Source organism: Dendrobates tinctorius, unplaced genomic scaffold (assembly GCF_039654945.1).
Source record: "Dendrobates tinctorius isolate UK_male_01 unplaced genomic scaffold, ASM3965494v1 ptg000060l, whole genome shotgun sequence".
Classification (NCBI taxonomy): domain Eukaryota; kingdom Metazoa; phylum Chordata; class Amphibia; order Anura; family Dendrobatidae; genus Dendrobates; species Dendrobates tinctorius.
This window is the reverse complement of record NW_027361728.1, coordinates 64,245,257-64,268,536: the sequence shown is the minus strand read 5'-3', so window position 1 is coordinate 64,268,536 and position 23,280 is coordinate 64,245,257. Positions and strand designations below refer to the sequence as shown.

Below are 23,280 nucleotides of genomic sequence, written 5' to 3'. Positions count from 1 at the left end.
AGCATGCATGTAGTATGTATGTAGCATGTAGTATGTATGTAGCATGCAGTATGTATGTAGCATGCATGTAGTATGTATGTAGTATATATGTAGTATGTATGTTGCATGTAGTATTTATGTAGTATGAATGTAGCATGTATGTAGTATTCATGTTGTATGTATGTAGCATGTATGTAGCATGTAATTTTTTTTTTTTTTTTTTTTAACATTTAACACATTAGCCAGATGAAGGGACTACTACTGTCCCATCATTGGCTAATGTGTCAATCACTGTTATGGTAGCAGGCATCGCCCGATGGGACTTGTAGTCCCATCGGACGATGCCTGCACAGACCCCCGAAGCCTGCACAGACCACCGGCAGGCCGGCACAGCCCCCCGGCAGGCCGGCACAGCCCCCCGGAGCCTGCACAGACCACCGGCAGGCCGGCACAGCCCCCCGGCAGGCCGGCACAGCCCCCCGGAGCCTGCACAGCCCCCCGGCAGGCCGGCACAGCCCCCCGGCAGGCCGGCACAGCCCCCCGGCAGGCCGGCACAGCCCACCGGAGCCTGCACAGCCCACCGGCAGGCCGGCACAGACCACCGGAGGCTGCACAGACCCCCTGGCAGGCCGGCACAGCCCCCCGAAAGGCCCGTACAGACCCCAGAGAGGCTGTACAAGGCAAAAACAGGGTTTTTCTTATTCCGATACCGGAAGTCCCATAGACTTGAATGGGACTTCCGGTATCGGAATCGGCGATACCGATACTTTTTTTAAAGATCGGCCGATCCATTTCGATCCGATACTTTGAAGTATCGGACGGTATTGCTCAACTCTAATAATAATATAAAATGATAGAAAATAATACAGTGCTAATAGTGCTAACATTTAGTATACAACTAGCTGAAGAGCCCGGCGCTGCCCGGGCATAGTAACTAACTGTGGTTAGTTATAACAAATTATAATTATCCTCCATCCCATAGTCCCGTGCCCATATACCAATCATACATATCCACGATCCCATAGGCCCGTTCCCATATACCCATCATACATATCCTCCATCCCATAGTCGAGTGCCCATATACCCATCACACATCCTCCATCCCATAGTCCCGTGCCCATATACCCATCATACATATTCTCCATCCCATAGTCCCATGCCCATATACCCATCATACATATTCGCCATCCCATAGTCGAGTGCCCATATACTCATCACACATCCTTCATCTCATAGTCCAATGCCCATATACCCATCATACATATCCTCCATCCCATAGTCCCGTGCCCGTATACCCATCATACATATCCTCCATCCCATAGTCCCGTGCCCATATACCCGTCATACATATCCTCCATCCCATAGTCCCGTGCCCATATACCCATCACACATCCTCCATCCCATAGTCCCGTGCCCATATACCCATCATACATATCCCCCATCCCATAGTCCAGTGCCCATATACCCATCACACATCCTCCATCCCATAGTCAACGATTATGACATCATAATGAGCGGCGGGGCTTGCAACCTATGATGACCGCGTCGCCATTGCTACCATTGTGAAATCATAATGAGGGGCGGGGCTTGACGCGCACACACTTTTTCCCCAGTATGTAGATAGGGGCAAAATTGTTTGGTGAATTGGAACGCGCGGGGTTAAAATTTTGCCTCGCAACATAGCACACACATACATACATACATACATACACACTTTGAGCTTTATATATTAGATGAATAACTACACAAAATAAAATACAAAATAAATATTCAAGATTATAATGTAATATTTCAAATATTCTAATAATCCTCCTCTTCATTGTTTTCTTTTTCTTCTTTTTCTTTATTCTCTTTTCTTTTTCTTTGTATTTTTCAAATAATCACCACCAGACATCTCCAACAAAAATATATCTTATATACGGGCAAAAAAATCTGTAAACTTAAAAAATAAATATTATTAACAAAAAAATAAAATAACAAATACATATAAAAAAATTAAGAAAAAACCCTAACCCATAAAAATAGCTCTCACAATATAGAATTACATTAATTTATATTAAATTAGACAAAAATCTTTTTACAAAAAAGCAGAAAAACCTAATGTTTCATTAAGGCCATTAGGACTCAAAGTTCCCAACCGATAGATCCACCTACTCTCCACCCTAGCAAGAATTCTGCCTAAATCGCCTCCACGGGATCACAAACTCACTTGATCTATTGCCTTTACAGAAAGTCCTCTAGCATTACAATTATGAATACTTTTAAAATGTCTAGGGATAGGTTTCAAGGAAGAAAAATCTTCACATTTAGCTGCCTTTTCTATATCTCTAACATGTTCCCTGGTCCTTACCTTTAATTCCCTGGTAGTTAATCCAACATAAACTTTCCCACATGGACAACTTGCATGGTAAATGACACCTTTGGAAATACAGCTGAGATGCTTCCATGTATCAAATTGACGAGATCCATAAAAATTAGAGAAAGTCGTGGATTTGACATGATTCAACCAGCCTTTGCAAAGACCACAGGGAAAAAAGCCAGGCGTTCCAAGACCAGTTTTTCTTTTGTTGGGTTCAAAATGACTATGAACCAATGTATCCTTCAAATTTGCAGATCTCCTAGCCACAAAAGAAGGCTGATTAGGCAAAATTTGACAAAGAGTGGGATCAACCCTCAAAACATCCCAATGTTTACAAATGTTTTCTTTGAGATCATTCCATTTAATACTGTAAGTTGATATAAACCGTATTTGATCAGTGGATTTTGTTTTTTTGGGAAGAAAGGGGCCATACAAGAGTTTATCACGAGGAGTTTTAGAGGCTCCAAGGTATCCTCTCTTAATCATTCTCTTGCTGTAACCCCTATCCAAAACCTTCTAGTAAGGTCTACAGCTTGTTCCTCAAACTTGTCATTCTCTGAGCAGATTCTTTTAGCCTGCAAAAATTGTCCCACCACAAAATGAATTTGTAGCTGTAGCCTTACGGAACACATTAGTATTCAAGATACCATCATCTCCAATAGCCATTTGAATGTCCAAAAAATCCATGTCCCTACATATTTAAAAGTTAACCTTATATTAAGGTCATTTTTATTCAAGTGTTCAATCAATTTATGAAGATCTGAAATGGAGCCATCCCAGAGGAAAAGGATGTCGTCGATGTACCTCATCCAGTTATGAACATGGTCCATCCCCTGGATGAGGTCATCACCAAAGACATCCCTCTCCTACGCTTCAAGAAATAAATTGGCATACGGGAGGGCACAAATGGCCCCCATTGCAGTACCTTGCAATTGCAGGTAGATGGCGCCATTAAAAATGAACACATTATGAGTCAATAAAACCTCTAATAGAGTCAAAATTAACTCAATCAAGGGGGTATCCAGAGAACTAAAACTAAGAAATAGATGGGCTGCTTTTAAGCCATCTTGATGGCGAATAGAAGTATAAAGGGACTCCACGTCAGCAGTAGCGATGACAGTACTGTCATCCAGATGAAGTTGGTCTAACCTCTGAAGTGCCGACGTGGTGTCCCTAATATACAAAGGCAAATTGCTTACCAAAGGTTTCAAAAAATAATCCACTATTTCCCCTATTAATTCACACAACCCCTCATTACCTGACACAATAGGACGGCCAGGCAGATCCAAGGGATTCTTATGGATTTTCGGGATAAGGTAGAAAGTAGGAAGTTTGGGATGGCTATTCCTGATTTCATCCAACAATTTTTTGAAATTATACCTTGTGTGAAGGCTTTATCCAAAATATCCAACAAAAGACTCTGCAAAGATGATAAAGGGTTAAAACTTATCCTCCGATAAGAATTTATTTCATTCAATAGCTTGTTAGCCTGCTTCTCATATTGATGTGTCGACCATATAATGAGGTTTCCCCCCTTATCCGCTGCCTTAAAGACGACATCTTCCCAGGATTTCAATTCTTTCAAAGCCAATTTTTCATCTCTAGAAATATTAGAAAACCCGACTAGTTTTTTGGCTAGATCTTCAATATCATTAGAGACTAATTTTGTAAATACCTCAACAGCCGGGCAAAGACCTAAAGAAGGAAAGGTCTTACATTTGGTAAACAATTTACTTGGAATTATGCTCACCTCTGATTTAGAAGTACTTTCTTTCTCTAATGAAATTAATGCCTCCAAAGCCTCCTTTTCCAAAAGAGTAGAGGATGCAATAATAAATCATTAGAAGGGGAGAAAGTCAAACCTCGTTGCAAGATCTTTTCCTGTGCTGTTGTCAAAATATGATCAGAGAGATTAATTACCTGATAATGATCTCTTGAATTTTGATTCCTTTGAGCCTTCTGAAACATTTCTGGAAACTTCTTTTTCTTTTTATCATTTGTTCTAAAGAAAGATGAATCTCATGATGATGTTTTGTCCCTATAATTACGTTTAGACAAACTTATAAAGATAATTTGCTTGATAATGTTGCAGTTTAATATAAAGTATAAGCAATATTGCTAGCTTGATTTTGCACAGTCATCATTTTTTTGCATCTTGTCAAACATTTGGGTAAATATATACCGTATTTTTTGGACCATAAGACGCACTTTTTTCCCCAAAAATTTTGGGGGAAAGTGGGGGGTGCGTCTTATGGTCGCAATGCACGGTACCTGGTGCGGTGGTGGCAGCGGGCGAGGCTCTTCGGTGCGGTGGTGGCAGCGGGCGGCGCTCTGCGGTGCGGTGGTGGCAGCGGGCTGTGCTCCAGTGCAGGGGCGGCAGCTCCGCCGGCGTTTCTTCGCAGCCCGGAGGCCCCCACACACACCCCTTGCTGGGCGCCGCCATGTTGCAGTGGCCTCCGGGAGCATGGACGCCGGCAAGATGGCCGCTGGTCCGGGGACGGCGCATGCGCAGCTTCAGATCTCGTTGCCGAGATTTGAATCTCGTCCCCCGAGATCTCGGCACGAGATCTGAAGCTGCGCATGCGCCGTCCCCGGACCGGCGGCCATTTTGCCGGCATCCATGCTCCCGGAGGCCACCTCAACATGGCGGCGCCCAGCAAGGGGTGTGCGGGGGCCTCCGGGCTGCGAAGAAACGCCGGCGGAGCTGCCGCCCCTGCACCGGAGCACAGCCCGCTGCCACCACCGCACCGCAGAGCGCCGCCCGCTGCCACCCGCTGCCACCACTGCAGAGCCCACCTGCCCCAGCACAGCTGCCCCTGCCACAGCTGCCCCTGCCCCAGCACAGCTGCCCCAGCACAGCTGCCCCTGCCACAGCACAGCTGCCCCTGCCCCAGCACAGCTGCCCCTGCCCCAGCCCACCTGCCCCAGCACAGCTGCCCCAGCCCACCTGCCCCAGCACAGCTGCCCCTGCCCCAGCACAGCTGCCCCTGCCCCAGCACACCTGCCCCAGCACAGCTGCCCCTGCCCCAGCCCACCTGCCCCAGCACAGCTGCCCCTGCCCCAGCACAGCTGCCCCTACCCCAGCACAGCTGCCCCTACCCCAGCACAGCCTCCCCAGCCCCAGCGCAGCTGCCCCAGCACAGAGCCGCCGCCACCGCACGAGCCTGGACCACTGAATGACCCCTGTGACTACTTCTCCACCTGTGCCGGATCCCTTTCCAGGTAAGCTGAATTCGGACTGTAAGACGGACCCCCATTTGACACATTATTATTTTTTTCCCTATTTTCCTTCTGAAAATAGGGGTGCGTCTTATGGTCCGGTGCGTCTTATAGTCCGAAAAATACGGTATATATATTTTTTTTTCCAGTGTGCTGATTACAGTAATAATTTATGATGCTTTTTTGCACTTAAAAAAAAGATTTTATAAATTAATTGGAATTATATCTGTGAAGAAATATGTAAATTAATTTTTGTTCTTCGCTGCTGCCCTCTTGTGGGCAATTTTCTATGGATTCATGTATATGTGGCCATTTTTAACAGTTTGATAAATTTTTCAATAAAAAGCAAATTTTTAATTTAATTAAATGGTTCGCTTTTTTGTGGTTGATACAGTGAATTGTTGCCACCTTGTTTGTTGAAATCCTTTCCTTTAGTTGGGCAGGGCATAGTTTTAGATGATCCCTCGACACTGCCGATGAGGTTTCTCCTCCATCTTTACTGATGAGGCACGCCTTGGTGTCATCAAATTCTGGAGGTAAAACGGTGTATGGCTCAGCCTTCCACTGGTCGTCTAGTTTGTGAACTCGTCTCTTCCATTTGAGTACCTGTTCTACATGTGACAAGGGAACTGCAGGGGCGTGCTGATTATAATGTCTTTCCTGCCTCTGTCTTGCCTGGGACAAACTTTTCTCTACACATTGTGGCGCCTTGTGATATTGTTGCTGCCGCTCCATATTCCAGTCTGCATCTGGTGATGTCGTCTCAGGTGTTAAAACTCCCACGTCCAAGTCAATGGGTAACTTGCCAGATTTAGCCCTCATCAGGTAGGCAGGACAGGTGTACAGTTGGTGAAGGTCAAAGCAATGTGGTTATATAAGTTTACCAAATCTGGTAACTTCTCTGGCCACAGGCTACGCACTTCCATGGGCAGAGTCTTCAACAAGTCTATTACTACCTGTTTCATTTTCTCACATAACCCTTTGTCTAACCCTTTGTCACGGCGTGATTCTCATTTTCTTGTATCCATACAGGTTACAGGACTCCTGTAACACTTCTGCTTCAAAGGCTGGGCCTTGGTCAGTAAGCACTCATTCAGGGTAACCATGCGGGGGAGAAAAGTGTTGTTGAAATGCTTTGGCTGCCGTCTTCGCCGTCTGATCCATCACTGGCACTACTACCAGGAACCGGGAGAAGTGGTCTACTATGGTTAGGGCGGAGACATAGCCTGACCGGCTTGGGGCGAGCTTCACGTGGTCCAAGGCTACCAGCTCAAGCGGTTTTTTGGTGACTATGGGCTGTAGGGGAGCCCTCTGGCTATCATGGTCTTTCCATCTCAGGTTGCATGGACCACATTCTCGACACCATTTCTCGATTGCTTTCCTCATGCCAACCCAGTAGAATCGCTCATGTAGCTGGATTTCCAATTTCTTCCACGCAAAGTGTCCTGCTCCATCGTTGTACGCTTCTAAGTCCATTGGCGCATCCCGCTTCGGGACTACCACCTGCCAGACCAGTTTGCGGGTTCTGGAGTTGACACTTCTCCGACACAGCTACCCCTCATAGACGAACGGCTTGCCCTTCTCCTTCCACAACTGTTGGGTCTCTTGTGGAGCATCTGGACCAGGGTGAGAATCAGCTTGTCTCAGCAATTCCTTTACTAGGCAGACTGCTGGATCGCTGTCCTGCATTACTGCCCATCCAACATAGCGCTTGTCCCTCACGCAGTGGGAACCCTGGGTCGCACAGAGGTGATGGAAGGCTGGTAACTCGATTTCTTGAAGTTCCTCCTAGTCTTCTCCCCCATTTGGCAAGTTGGGCATCCTGAACAGCGCATCAGCATTAGCGTTTTTATGCCCCACCAGGTATTTGATGGTAAACTCGTAGTTGAACAGCCGAGCCATCCATCACTGCTCCAACACACCTAGCTTCGCCGTTTCAAGGTGGGTCAGCTGATTATTATCCGTATAAATGATTAACTTCGCTGAAGCCAGGTAGTGCTTGAAGCGCTCCGTTACCACCCAAACTGTGGCGAGAAACTCCAGTTTAAAGGAACTATAGTTGTCGGGGTTCTTTTCCGTGAGACGAAGCTTCCTGCTGGCGTAAGCAATCACTCTCTCTGCCTTTTTGCACCTGGGACAGCACTGCTCCCAATTCCACATTGCTGGCAACCATATAGAGTATAAAGGGTTGGCCATAGTCGGGGTAGGACAGGACTTCGTCTCCCATAAGAGCCATCTTCAACCGAGTAAAGGATTATTCTTCTCTTTTACTCCGCTCAAACGTAGGACTCGGGTTCTTGGGCTTCTTGGACTGGCCTATGAAGAGGTCCTGCATGGGTGCTGCTATCTTGGTGAAGCCCTTTTTACGAATCTCCTGTAGTAACCTACCAGCCCGCGCAACTACCGCACTTCCTTGATAGTGGAGGGTCTTGGCCAGTTCTTGATCACTGTGACTTTTTCAGGATCTGGTGCTACACCTTCGGCGCTTACCAAGTGATCTAGGTACTCCACCTTGGGCTTCAATAGGTGGCACTTGGACGGCTTTACTTTCTGGCCAGAACCGGATAAGGCCTCGAACACCTCGGCCAGGTGCTCCAGGTGGTCTTCGTATGTCTTTGAGTATAGGCGATGACATCGTCCAGATATAACAAAACAATTTTGAAGTTTTTATGTCCTAGGCCGCATTCCATTCACCACTGGAACATTCCCAGTGCATTGCAGAGCCCGAAAGCATGCAGTTAAACTCGCAGAGGGCCATTGGAGTCTTAAACGCTGTCTTCTCTCTGTCTGCTTCTGCCACGGGAACCTGCCAATACCTACTGGTGAGATCTAATGTGGAGAAATAGTTAGAGGATCTCAGTGCAGCTAATGTTTCCTCAATTCGTGGTAATGGGTAAGCATCTTTATGTGTAATGCGGTTAATCTGCCTGTAGTCAGCACACATCCTTATTGTACTATCTTTCTTTCTGACGAGGATTAACTGAGCTGCCCAGGGGCTACAAGGGTTCCACGGCCTTTATTACATTATTACTGACAGTGAACAGCTTAGCAAGGGTGGCATACCAGGTTAAATGGACCTCTTTCTCCCCACAATTCAGGATGCGTATCGGTACCCTCCCCTTGAGGATATCGACTACCCCTCTGGCTGTCAGGATGGTGGGCCTACTTTCAGAGTACATGGGTTCTACCAGGGTCTGGTAATCTTGACCCCTGAGGCCTATTGCTGCCCGACACCAAATCAACATTTCACTCCTAGGGTGTATTGCAATGGGGAATGGATCACTCACTCTGACACTGCCGACTTCTCCACCAGACAGCTCTACCTGTTGTCTCTACATCAGGGCTCTGATTTCCTTTTGCAGGACACGCTGCTGACTGGAACTGGCGGTCACGGCTACCTGTTGCAACAAAACAATAATTTCTCCAAGACAATTCTCTTTTACATTGCTGCCTAGAGTAATCATAGGATGGCATTCTTGTCTGTTAATATCAACTATAATCAAACCTTTTTACTGCAATTCTACTCGGCCAACCTTGATGGTCACCTCCTTATACCCCACCTGACGCAAGGGCTGACTATTCCTGGCAAAGATGTTAAAGTGTTCATCTTTGCTGCAAGTAATGTCTGAATCAGCCCAATACCATTTAAAAAGGATATATGGCATTGTTGTCACCTGGTAGCCGGTGTTCAATAAAGCATTCATCGGGATGCCATCAAGCACGACAGGCAGGATCAGCTGTCCTCCCAAGTACTTGTCTCGCCAGCTTTGTGGGCCTGGTTGTCTTATTCCTGGGGGGGGGGGCCTTTTGCCCCAGGGGTTGCAGAATCTTGCGTTGTGCCCCGCCTTGTTGAAGTGGCGACAGATGGGCCGGCCGACCTGGTCGTAGCGACCATTGTCTCTCCCTCTGGTCGGTGGGATTCTCCTGTGCCGTCGCCACGGGACGTCACCTGGACTGGAGGCCAGCTGGATCTTCTCCTTTGGGGACACTTGCATGGACTGCACAGTTTTGGTTAGTGCAGCCCACACTTTTCTTTTCCAAAAATTTTTATTGTTTAAAACATTAAACAGTAGGGGGGGGGGGGAGGAAAGAGATATTAGGGAATTAGGGAACATGTATCAGTTGACAAGGGCTGCAACCCTTGAGTCGTTAACAAAGTCAACATTATAATCTGAAATATAATACAAGGGTATTAACTAAGGCAATGCAGAATAAACCGCATAAAGAGAGAAACAGTATTACAAAAATAAACAATAGCAAGTCTGTATAGCAATATAGAGTTTAGATTGTGTAAGGATGAAGTAATAGCGATATTGCAATATAACACTGATGTGTCTTTGGAGAGAAATAAATCAAGTAGGTAGATAGGGCTGAACTCTAGCATGGTAATGTTTAAGTGATGGGAGATGGGAAGACTTGGTCCCATTTTTGCCATTTACTAAAAAATGATTTGAACTGGTTGTTAGACAGAGCGAATTTTAGTTCATGGGAGCGATGGCGAGAAACTAATTGTATAATGTCATTAGAGTTAGGAAGTGTAGGCCCTTTCCAGTGGTATGCAATGGAGTTTTTTGCTACCATGCAAATATGTAAAAATAATGGTTTTAAAGAGGGTTCCCTTTCTGCTAAGTCTAAGGAAAGAAATGCAGATTGTGGACTTACAGTCATAGTAGAGCCGACAAGTTTGCTTAGGATAGAAAAATTCTGAGTCCAAAAGGAGTGTGCTATTGGGCAGCTCCAAAATATGTGAAATATGTCTCTTTTTTGCCCACAGTTTCTCCTACATTGAGCTGAGTTTGACGAGCCAAAGTGGGCCATTCTGGCCGGAGTATAATACCAGCGGGAGGACACTTTGTAATGCGCCTCCTGCAAAGGCATGGATAAAGTGGAATTATAGGTTAGAGAAAGGGAGTCTTCCCAATCTTCTATGGAGAATGTGCGATTGAGAGTTTTTTCCCAGTTGATCATGTAAGGGTTTTTTTTTTTAAATTGAATCACCATTGAAACTGTCATATAAGAAGCTATGACTCCAAAATCTTGGATGTTCGCAGTTACATAGCAGCTTCAAAGAGGTCTCAGAGAGGGTAGGTTTCTTATTTAAGAACAGTGCAGCCACACTTTTGGTCAGCTCCTGGACTTGGAGACGTAGGCCTGCAGAGGAGTCATTATCAAGAGTCTGCGCATCGGCCTTCACGGGTGCCAGGGAAAAGGATGCCACCTCCTGGTGGTATGTGATAGCTGGGCACTGGAGAGGTGCAATGCCACTTGGGGTTGGTTGTCGCAGCACCCGGATGGCCGGGTCTTTAAATCGTGCAAAGGTCACGGTTTTGCAGGGCCATAATGCGCAGCTGTGTCTGGTGAGCGGTAGACAGGAACCCCTTAGTAAACTGCTTGGTTAGCAATCTGTCCTCATCTCACACACTGTCGGGGTCTATCTGTTTAATGGCCTGCAGCGCCTCTTGCAGGTTTAGGGCATAGTCCCGTAAACTGTCCTGTGCCCTTTGTTTGCACCTGTAGAATTTCATTTTAATCTCCACTGCTGTGCAGGTGTCAAAAGTATCCTTCAGCCAGGTCAGGATTTGCTTTACAGTTCTTTTGTCGGTATCCGGCCGGGATTTCACCTCCCTTTGGGCCGCATCGGTTAGCTGGCCAATAAGGATGCTGACATTTTGGCTCTCTGACAGGGGGTACACTTCGAATAAACTATGCAGTCTCTCCTTAAAATAGCTCAGGGTGTGCGACTCCCCTGAGTAATGAGGTAGCCAGGCCTCCCCTGGGATATATGGCATGGATAAAGGCATTATGGTGGCTGCGACCGTGCCCGCCGATGGATTCTCTTCTTGATTGGGCATCTCCTTCCCTCCTAGTGAACCTCAGCCAGGTTCTGGGTATTGTTACTGTAGTAAGCAGCTGCTCCGCAGGCAGGATGGATTGAGCTCCCAGGGGTTTCCAAGTCGGGGCCTCCTGCTTTTTGCACGTCATGTGGCGCAGTAATTGCGGCTATTATGCAGTTCAATAAAGTTTTTGGCACAGAGTTCCCGGTCACACCGGGCTACAAAATCCTGTTCGTGATGCCAAAATAACCCGACCACCAGGGCCGTGGGGTACATGGAACCGGGTTGGACAGTTCCTTGGGGATGTCATGGGGCCGTGACCCAACTCTGTGGCCCTGGCTGTGCCGTAAAATGAGGATATGTATATGGGATTTAACGTGATGCCACCTGTGGTGTTCAGCAACGGATGGCCGATGCTGCTAAAGGAGACTGCTGGGACTGGTGGTGACGCAGCTAGGATGGTTCTGTTCCAACAGGTGGAGAGGGGCCCCAGGGCTACCGGTTCCGTTTATGTACCTTGTGGTGCAGGACTCAGGGCGCAAGAGATCACTGGAGGACACAAGGGCTGTAGTTTTCTTTTCCTTTACTTGATGGTTAATAGTACACACCGGGGCACTGGTAACAGATTGTAATGGAGAGCAGGGCAGCCTGGAAGAAATTTTGGATACACCTAGCCAGGTAGGTATGGAGGCCTTCCATCTGCGCTGTCCTACCTTTTTCCTCACTGCCTAACAGCTCATCCTCCTGCTGCTATATGTATCACAGTTTTTAAAAACAAACCATTGACCGCATAGCAGGCAGCTCGAGCCTATCACAGGTGTCGCTCCTTTGTGTCGGCTCCAGGCTTTGGTATGCTGCTGTGCCGCCAGGTATTAGATTGGACCAGGAGACCTGCAGTCCCCTGCCCTCCAGATTTAGCTGCTGGGACTTCAGTTCCCACACAACCACAGACTCCGGTATCCGCTTCCTAACAATCAGCTCTGGGGTGAATTTAATCACAGCTCCACTCCCCAGGTTCTGCTCGACTTCTCTCCTACTGACACCTGGCAAGGGGACCCCTCCTTGCTTCCAGGCATGACATTACTCCCTGTGAGGGAGGTAATGCCACTGTGGCAACCGGACTCCTGCTATTGAAGCATGCCAAAAGTTAAAGAAAAATAGTTTTAAAACAATAAAAAAATAAAAGTTTCATCCCATTTAAAATAAAACAATAAAAAAACAAACATACACATATTTGGTATCCCCGTGTTCAGAATCGCCCGATCTAGCAATAAAAAAAGGATTCACCTGATCGCTAAACAGTATAGCGAGAAAAAAATAAAAACGCCAGAATTACGATTTTTTGGTCACCACAACATTGCATTAAAATGCAATAACGGGTGATCAAAAGATCATATCTGCACGAAAATGGTATCATTAAAAATGTCAGCCCAAAAAATTAGCCCTCACCCAACCCGAGATCATGAAAATGGAGACGCTACGGGTCTCGGAAATGATGCAATTTTTTTTAGCAAAGTTTGGAATTTTTTTCACCACTTAGTTAAAAAAGAACCTAGATATGTTTGGTGTCTATGAACTCGTAATGACCTGGAGAATCATAATGGCAGGTGAGTTTTAGCATTTAGTGAAGCTAGCAAAAAAGCCAAACAAAAAACAAATGTGGGATTGCACTTTTTTTGCAATTTCACCGGAGTTGGAATTTTTTTTCCCATTTTCTAGTACACAACATGGTAAAACCAATGGTGTCGTTCAAAAGTACAACTCGCCCCACAAAAAATAAGCCCTCATATGGCCATATTGATGGAAAAATAAAAAAGCTATGGCTCAGGGAAGAAGGGGAGTGAAAAACGAAAACGCAAAACCGAAAAAAGCTCCGTTCATGAAGGGGATATATATATATATATATATATATATATATATATATATATAAAATTCTATTTTTTTGCCTATAATACAGAGGAAATGTGTCATCTTTAACTTTAGGCCTTTTAGAGATAATTTCATCTTCAGCTTGCTTAACTGTTCACAATAACAGCATTTTTAATTATGGGTGCCAAGCATTTACATGCCACTGTATACCCCAAGGGATAGATGTTTTTCATTTCTTGCAGTTAGTGCATAGGCAAGTGTAGGAGTCCCACTCCTTAAAAATGGGAAGAAAAATGTTTTCTGAGGCCCTCTTCTACGTGTCTTCCAGGGTGCATTGCAGACTTTCCTTCTATTTTTTGGCAGCCTTTGCACTTTGTGCATAGAATTTGTGAGACTAGAAGTCCCACTATCTAACAATTTTAACAGAATGTGTATGAGGCCCTACTTTTTGTCTAATACATGGTGTATTGAAGTGTCTCTTCCTTCTAATTTTTGTCAGTTATTGCATTGTCCACACAGGCTTTGTGAGTTTCAGAATTCCTGCTTCATAAATTAATGAGGATGTGTCCAACCATGTCACACACACCACATGCCCAGCTAAGGTAGTAAAATGTTAAAATTACATTTAACGGTGGCTACCGGTTGGTGTAGCTTTATTTTTTTTTCTCTTTTTAATTTTGCCTTATATACAAGTCATTATACAGGAAAAAATGTTTCCCAACATTTTTCCCTATAAAATCCATTTTATCTTCGGTTTTGTATGATTTAATTGTCAGTCCGTAAAAGTGGAGTATTACTCTGACAATATTGTTCCCAGCAGCGACCTGGGAGTCAGAGATGCATCCAAGCATCTTCCTCATGCATTTACCATTCCATTTTAGAGCTGTTTCCATGGATTTCGGTGATTTTCCTGCCTTTCCCCCACAGCCCATTGACTTCCATTATACTTGTTACTCAAGTCGACCCCATCCAAGTGTCCGACCTACTCAATTTGATTACCAAGCGCGTGAGCATTTTAGTGCTCACTCATCACTAACTTGCTCTCATTTGATGGACAATATCACAAATGGGCAATCTGCAAAAAACTTTATTGAAAAGTTATGTTGTTTGATCTTCGAAAACACTATCCAAAGCACAGGCCACTTGATGTCTCCCTTCTGTCTAAGATTCTGTCCACTCTCAGTTGTCAAGTGTAATTATTTTATGTTATGAGAGATGGGGAGATGAATTACGGAATGTGGGGGTGGGTCTTTGACCCTCTGTTCCTCTTCTCCCATCTGTAGACTGCATAGCATCAAGAGGGATTTTTTTTCTTTTCCAGCTTTCAGCTAAATCATCAGCACTTAGCCACTGAGGGAAGATGAACTGGAAAGAACAGACTTAAGCAAATCAAAGAGGTATCACAGTACCGTATTATTAAGTCTAAGAATTAACACAGCACCATCTGCTGTCTGCTCAAAACAGTCTCAACAGTTTAAGCCTGCTGCTGTCAAATTCTCTTACATTTTGAACAATAGAAGGAAATACCAGCCACTTGGAACACCTAGGCACACACAATACTTGAAAACCTATAGCATAACTAAATACAGTAGTCCTGTCCATGCATAAAGAGTAAAGGTCCAGTCACACAGCGAGATCGCTTGCGAGATCGCTGATTTTATGATGCAACAGCGATCTCTCTAGCGATCTCGCTGTGTGTGACATGCATCAACGACTGCCCCCCCCCGCCGGGTATCGCTGATCGTGCTCTAATGTCCTGTTCCATTTTTCGATCGTTGGTCTCCCGCTGGCCAGCACGCATCGCTGCATGTGGCAGAGGGAGACCAACGATCAGCGAGCTCCCAGCGCTGTAAGCAGACGCTAGGAGCTGGTATCCAAGGTAAATATCGGGTAACTAAGTGCGCGCGTCGCTTAGTTACCCGCTTGTACCTTGGATACCAGCCTCTTCGCTTGTCCTGATCGCTGGTGAGATCTGCCTGTTTGACAGGTCACCAGCAATCATGTAGCGAGGCACCAGCGATCCTGACAAGGTCGTATCGTTGTCGAGATCGCTGGTGTATCGTTTAGTGTGACGGGACCCTGAGGGATGAAGGTCATTATTCTTCTGGGACCTGCTAGATGGAGTGGCTAGCATAATGTCTATCAGATACTTCCTCACACAGTTACTACACAATCTAAATACCTCAATTCAATAGATATAATATGTCAATTCTACATATTTGGCATACAATGTCACTTTTAATTAGGATTGCAGTCTCAGAATTTTTCAATCCATTCATGACAAGTGTATTACTATTTGGTACTTAGGAGAGCCCCTTAGCCGTTAATATCTGACACCAACATGATACATAGCCATACATCAGCTTCTGTCAGTGTCTCTGAGGAATCTTTGCCAGTTCCCCATGAATAAAGGTCTCTAGTACCAAAATTATTTGGTTTGAGTGCTACATCAGCCTTCTTCAAATCACATCAAAGATTTTCTCTCCAGCTCAAGTCAGGTGACTAAGATTGTCACTCCAGAATCTTCCAGTACCTTTCGGAAACCAAGCCTCAGTGAATTTTGAGGTATGAATGGGATTATTGTCCTATTGGATGGTCAAGTGAAACTTTTCGCAAGAAAAACTTCTCGGCAATAAAGAAGCTGCTTACAAAATGAAGGTTTTGCTGCATTTTTATTACTATGTTTCTGTTGTCTCTTGTTCATGTTGATAAAGTTTAGTGGCCTAAAAAAATGCATGATTTAATTTCCTTAGGTTTTTGCACCAAAAACACACCAAAAATTGATACCTGTATTTTTTGCTGAGTTTATGCTGCATTTTTGCACTTACCCATTGTTTCCTATGGGTGAAAAAATGTTGCAAATACACAGAAAAAACACTGAAAGAAGTGACATGCTGCAGTTTTAAAAAAAAGCAGCAGTTTCCCTAACTCAGTCAGGAAGATAAAACCAATGTGTGTGCATGAGATTTCTGAAATCTCTTATACTTTGCAGGTACTATAAAACGTAGCTTAAAATTTGCATTAAAAAACGCAGTGAAAAAATGCAGCAAAAATGCAACACGTGAACATTTTTTCAGCTTCTTCACAAAGGACATCATGCTTTCTCCTAGAATTTCCGGATACTAGAAGAAATCCATCTTGCCCTCCACAATCTGCAGGTTTCCAGTGCCAAAAGAAGCAAAGCAGCCACAGAGAATCACAAAATTGCTGCAATGTTTCAATGTTGAGAAAAGACCTAGGTCCATCAAGTTCAACCTTTCTCCCTCTATAGGCCCTAAACGTTTCACTTCTGTTTCCTGACTCCACAAAAAAGTCCCGAATCTCCTGTAACTTATTTATAGGAGTTCTACAATATTGGAACCAAGTTTTCTTATGTTTTTGAGTCAATAAAGTAGTACAACTTGGAGTTCTGGCATGGTAACATTTAGCATTTAGTATGCGTTGTTCTATGCAAACTTAAACCTCAATGTTTGCTGCCACCAAATTTAGCTGTAGGTTATTTGAAGTCACTTTTGGGTCTTTTGATCATCTCCTTCCTGTGGAATCTGATGGCAGCTGATGATGGCCTCTTTGTTTGCCATGTCAAAATAGTGTATCAGGTATTTGTTTAACTTTGAACTTGACAACTCTGCTTCCAACTGTGTCTTTAAGGATATTCAATACTATCTTTTGCAATCTTTTTTCTTGTTTGTGGATCGCAATTATCTTTTCTATTAATTTTTATACCACTTTCTAGACTTAACCAACATACAATCAAACATCTCAATCAATAAACTCCCAGCCAGTCCAGAGAGGGGTGGACATATCATTGGTGCAAGCTGTACTGCCGCATAGAGACCAAGATGTAAGGGGTAAGGTGGCCTATTTCCAAGCATCTTCTATCATAAACAAGACTATTGGCTTACAAAGGGCCCATATACTGCTCTTGCACATGGGCCCATATCTGTCTGTGTCTGCCACTGAGGCCAGGTATTTGATGTGTTTTTTTCCTGATGGGCTAGACTCTTGGACAATTGCATTACATATTCTTGAGAAATCTGATTTGCAAATCTGTGTTCTTATGAGGGATTCTACGCAACGAGTTGAATAATTCTGAGAATCCAAAAGTCATTACAATGGCATTTTGTGTTGAATTTGGAGCACCCACTTGTGATGTTGAGCTGTTTAAAATTGCTCTTGTTTGTCTAATTTATTGCAAACAGAAAATGCATACATTTTGATAACAGACCTAACTTGCAACAGGGTATAAGCAGTTGACACACTAAGTCTTCATAAGGTATACACAGGAACGGTTTAGGTAGTAGAGAGACTGTTGGTTTTATTATGGACAGCATAAAACCTTAACAGGGTTCAGCAAATTAAACAGAGCCTTTCTGGCATAACTGTAAAACAAAACAAGTCCAAAAGAGTCCTTTCCTTGCAAGATTCACCCGCAAGTAGCACACAACATCTTCAGGTCCTCCTCTCCCAAGACGGAACACCCACTGACTCTCTAGGCCAGCTTTTTAAGCCAGACTATGTGATGATCACATGACTGGGATATCCACCCAGGTCCTGTCAGTACTCATGACGGTGTTGGCTCTGCAGGTTGAGATATGATGAGCACCCTCCCATCCACTCTATGGTGCCCACATAAAACCAGACCATGTGTATAACTTGTAATTAACCCTCTCAACATGTAGTGTGCCGGAGGAAAAATATCCTGGTTTCACATCACTGGTGCAAATATGAGCGGAGACACATACCTCCCCTCATACACTGTGCCAGTGACCCTGTCACATATTTCCCCCATCTGCCCAAATCCGGGGGTTTTGGCACCTTTAGACACTAAACAGGGAATTCAGGAGAGAGCATCTGCGTTGCCATGTAACTTCCCTGGCCTATGCTCTACATAGAAACTGAAGTCTTGAAGGGCTAAGAACCACCTACTCACCCGGGTGTTCTTACCCTTTTTCTCTTTTAACCATCTCAGAGGGGCATGGTCAGACACTAGCTTAAACCTACGGCCTAGAAGGTAATACTTCAGTGTGTCCTCGGCCCACTTTATGGTTAAGCACTCCTTCTCAACATTTGCATAGTTCTTCCCACAAGAAGACAGTTTCCGGCACAAATACAGGATGGGATGCTCTTCCCCAATTATTTCCTGAGACAGCATGGCTCCTAACCCGACTTCTGAAGCATCGATCTGGATCACAAATTCTTTGCTAACGTCTGGTGCGACCAGAACCGGATGCATGCACAGAGCCTGCTTAAGTTCTTGAACTGCCATCTCTGTGTCAGGAATCCATTTCATCATTGTCAACTTGGTGCCCATTAAAAGATAATGTTAACGATCACCCCGAGGTCCAGAATTCTCTTCACCTCCTTTGAGATTATCTCCTAGCATGTTTTGCAGATTTTATAGGGCTTGAGGTTCACCCTAACATGTGGCTCTGCTAACACATCATGTTCAACGACCTGTGTGCACCCTGGCAATTCTGAGAACAGGTCGCGGTTCTGCTGCAGCAGTTCTCGACATTATTGCTTCTGGGCCGGTGTTAGCATCTCAGCAATCATGACCTCCCCCACCTTGGCTTTGGGACAGACTACCAGGCAAGGAGCTTCCAGCGACTCCAGGTCACGTCATGGTTTGAGCAAGTTCACATGGTATACCTGGTGCAGCTTAATTCGACCGGGTTTGTGTACCTTGTAATTCACGTCACTGAGTTTTTCCATGAACTTGTATGGGCCTTGCAACTTGGCTAGGAACTTGCCGTCCTCCATGGGGATAAGTAATAGCACATGATCCCCGGGCTGGAATTGCCTTAGCCTCACTGATTGGTTGTATACCCTTGCCAGGGCCTCCTGTGCCTGATGAAGATGTTCCTTTACGATAGCCATTACGTGTGCCATCTTCTCATGCAGCTGGGCGTTATGCTCAATGTCACTCAGGGGCAGCGTGACCTCTGCTTCCCAGGTTTCTTTGGCGATGTCCAGGAGCCTTCGTAGATATTGACCGTACAGGAGCTCGAACGGCGAGAAGACAGTGGAGGCTTGTGGGACTTCTGTGTTAGAAAATAGCAGAAGGGAGCAGATAGTCCCAATCTTGATCGTCTCAATGACCCTCTTGAGCATGGCCTTCAAGGTCTTATTGAAGCACTCCACCAGGCCATCGGTCTGCGGATGGTAAACGGAGGTTCGCAGCTGGGCAATCTGGAGAACTCTGCACAGCTCCCTCATCACTTTGCTCATAAAGGGGGTACCCTGGTTCATCAAAATTACTTTAGGCAAGCTGGTCCTAGCAAAGATATGGACAAGCTCCCGGTCAATACTTTTAGCCGAAGAGTTCCTCAATGGCAACGCTTCTGGGTGGCCGCATGCAGATTTAACAATGGGGCCTACCAAGTTCATGGCACTTCTCTCAAAGGGGATCTCTATCACAGGCAACGGAACTAAGAGACTTCAGAAGGGAGAAGTAGGAGAGGTTATCTGACAGGTGGGGTAGGATCTACAATAATTAAGGATCTCCTGGTAGCATCTTGGCCAATAGAACCTCTGTAAGATTCTCTCCTGAGTGTTCTCTACCCCTAGATGTCCCCCCAAAACATGCGAATGGGCCATGTCTAACAGCCTCCCCCAGTAGGGTCCTGGAACTAACAGCTGCCCTATTATATCTCCTCCCCTCAGTTTGATTACCCAATGCACTAACTTGACATTGATTTAAAAGTGAGGGAACCTGGTGTCAATCCTCTGCTCTTGAGCAACTCCATTACATACAGTAACAATATCAAATGTTATTTAATGTAAGGTCTCGAAGTTGAGCAGTCCCAAAGTTCTCTTCGGGCACCTCTAACTTAGGGAAGCTGAGCTCCTCTGTCACTGTCTCATCCTCCTCTCCAGCGAGGACACATAGGGGAAACTCCTCCATCTTTAGTTTTGATGGAGCCTCTTCCAGAGGGGCCTGGCTTTTGACCGAGACACTCTGTACAGCCCCCTTTTGCCACAAGTTCCAAAACATAGAAAAATCCCGCCCCAGTATGACAGGATGTATTACGTTTTTTACTACCCCAACTTCATGGAACTTGGTACCACAGTCTGTTCCCAAGGTCACTGGCTACAGGGTAGTCCTTAGCATCTCAGTGTATGCAGCGGAGGCCCATAAGCTTGTTAGGGATTATCTGGTGGGGCAGTGTAGCACTCATTAGGGTCACTAGACTTCCAGAGTCCAAAAGTCCCAGAACCATTGCCCCATTAATCGACATAGTACACGAAGGTGGCCCCTCGCCGGGTTGACAGGCCACACTGCAGGCTGGATAGGCATAATAGGAGAAGAACCTGCCTAGACTGCAGTCCATGGGTGCAGGGGACATATGACACTGGGTGGCTACGTGTCCAGGATTGTGACACTGCCAACAGACCATGTCCTTCAAAACAGCCTTAGGGGACCCCATGGTGAGCTTGCCCCCCTTTGGGTATCTCATTACGGGGAAGTAGCGATGTCTGGTTTTCCGAGGGATGACTCAGCAACCTGGTATCTCTCAACCAGGCCAACTAGGTTATCTGTATTCCAAGGATCTCCCTGGGCAACACAGATCTGTAGTGGCATGGGAAGGGAATGGATGAACCTGTCCATCACCACATGCTCGACCATCTGGGCCGGCGTGGAAGTCTCTGGCTGCAGACACTTTTGTTATGGCTAAATAGTGCTGTATATAAGTACAGTTTCGCCCAGGACAAAAAAGGAAAAATACTGTAAACTGGCCAAACTTTGAGCACACACAGATATGAGCTGCCACAGAGACACCACACTGAAAACTATGTGGCCTGTATTTTTTTTATTTTTTGGCTAAATACTGCTGTATTTAATTACAGTGACAGCCAGGACAAAAAAAGAAAACCGCTGTAAACTGGCCAAACTTTGAGCATGCACAGATATGAGCTAGCACGGAGATACCACACCAAAAAATGTGTGGCCTGTATTACAATTACACATGGGGCTAGCTATATATGGCCAATATATCCTACAGGTAGCAGCAGCAGCACCAGAACACAGTAAGGGAATGGACCCTCTTGATGTATGCAATGATCTTTATACAAACATACAGTGCCTGCAGGCTTTGCACTGATGTGTATAGAGCGACGTACACTACCCTGCCTACCTAACCCTGGAACCTATATACTCCGGTATAGTCCTTAGAAGGACTGTTGGTTTAGCTGGATTTCAGTAGTTTAGGATGGTAGACCCGACACAAACTAATAAATCCCCAATTCTGACCCTATCTCGGCAGCAGCTCTCCCTATACTATCTCAATCCATAGCTGAATGCACCGAGCAGGGTGGCATCCGGTCTCTTATACCCCTGATGATGCTGTGCGGCCAGCCAATCACTGCACGACCACAACAAAGATGGCTGCGGTGTTTCATTGTCTGGCAGACAATCCCTGCTTCGTGATTGGGTCTGTAAAGTCCGTCAAAAAAGCTGGGTGGAGATCCGAGTTCCCACCGAGTAATCCCGGAAATGCTCGGTGCTCGCCAAGTACACCGAGTACCGTGATACTCGGGCGAGTAACGAGTAGCACGTTCACTCATCACTAGTAAAAAAGAAGACCTGTCCTCTTGCCGAGCTTCCACAAAGCACCTTAAAATTGATTCCAAAGATTGATTTGTCCTGTCAGTCTGACCGTTTGTTTCAGGATGGTAAGCAGAGGAAAATGACAAGTCAATCCCCAGTTTGGAACAAAAACCTTTAAAGAATTTAGAGACAAACTCCACTCCCTTATCAGACGCAATGTTAAGAGGGATTATTATTATTATACATTTTTATAGAACTTTACATGTGAAAGGGGCAAATATAGACAAGTACAATAAACATGAGCAATATAAGACACACATAAGTACAGAAGGAGAGAGGACCCTGCCCGCAAGGGCTCACAGTTCCCATGTAGTTTTACAATATGAAAAATAAACAACCTCAACCTTCAGAGTGTCTCTGCATTAGGTTATCCTGACAAAGGAACAAAATGAGTTTTTTCGCTGAATCAGTTAACTGCCTCCCAAATATCAGTATTCCCACCAGACCAAGGCAAATCTGCAATGGAATCCATGGACAGATGAGTCCACAGTCTTTCTGGAATTGGTAATAAAGCCAATTTCCCAGCCGGACAGTTATGACTGACTTTAGCGCATGTGCAGACTTTGCAAGTGGTTAGAAAACATTTAACATCATTATGCATAGACGGTAACCAAAAAAAAAAATCTAGCAATGGCTTTGTGTTTAAGAGTATCTCCAGGATGACCACTCAAGACGGAATTGTGAAACTCCTGTAACAAACACAATCTTATGTACATAGGCATAAATAATTTGGACCCAGAAGTAGCGGAAGGAGCCAATGCCTGAACTTTATGGATCTCCTCTTCCAACTCCGGTTACCATATAAACCACAATACCCTTAGGAAGAATGGAGGACAATGGTTCTGGAGGAGAAACTAAATATAGACTGTGAGATAACGCATCAGCTTTCACATTCTTGGACCACAGCCTGAATGTGATAGCGAAATTAAACTTATAGAAAAGCAAGGACCATTTTGCCTGTCTGGAGGTTAATCGTTTAACTGTTTCAATGTAGTCTAGGTTCTTGACCAAACCGTGAAATTCACCCCCTTGCATGTAAGGTCAGTAAGAGGTTTACCAATTTGAGAAAAACCCTTGATACATTTCTCATTATAGTTGGTAAATCCAAGAAAAATATATAAAGCTTTAAGGTCACAAGGTTGAACTCAATCAATTATGGCCTGCACTTTCCCAGGGTCCATTTTAAATCCTTCTGCTGACAAGATAAATCCCAAGAATTAAATTTCCTGAACAGAAAAAAACATATTTCCCTAACTTCACAAAGAAAGAGTCCTCCCTCAACCTTTGTAATACTACATTTTTGTGTGAGTCCAAATCGGGCAAGAAAGTTAGACTATCATCAAGGTGAATCACAACAAGTCTTCCAATGCAATCAAAAAATATATAATTCATAACATTTTTAAAAACAG

At 44.9% G+C, this 23,280-nt stretch overlaps 2 long non-coding RNA genes across 2 annotated transcripts; both read right to left on the bottom strand.

Moving 5' to 3' along the window:
- Positions 1–1,746: 1,746 nt before the first annotated feature.
- LOC141092783 (uncharacterized) lies at positions 1,747–2,563 on the bottom strand. Its single transcript, XR_012232915.1, has 2 exons — positions 2,330–2,563; positions 1,747–1,918 (listed from the first exon to the last, which is right to left on the bottom strand). It is a non-coding gene; the product is annotated as an uncharacterized lncRNA (long non-coding RNA).
- A 1,073-nt stretch (positions 2,564–3,636) lies between these two features.
- Positions 3,637–8,955, bottom strand: LOC141092782 (uncharacterized). The gene is made up of 3 exons (XR_012232914.1): positions 8,845–8,955; positions 4,259–4,340; positions 3,637–3,758 (listed from the first exon to the last, which is right to left on the bottom strand). It is a non-coding gene; the product is annotated as an uncharacterized lncRNA (long non-coding RNA).
- Positions 8,956–23,280: the final 14,325 nt, after the last annotated feature.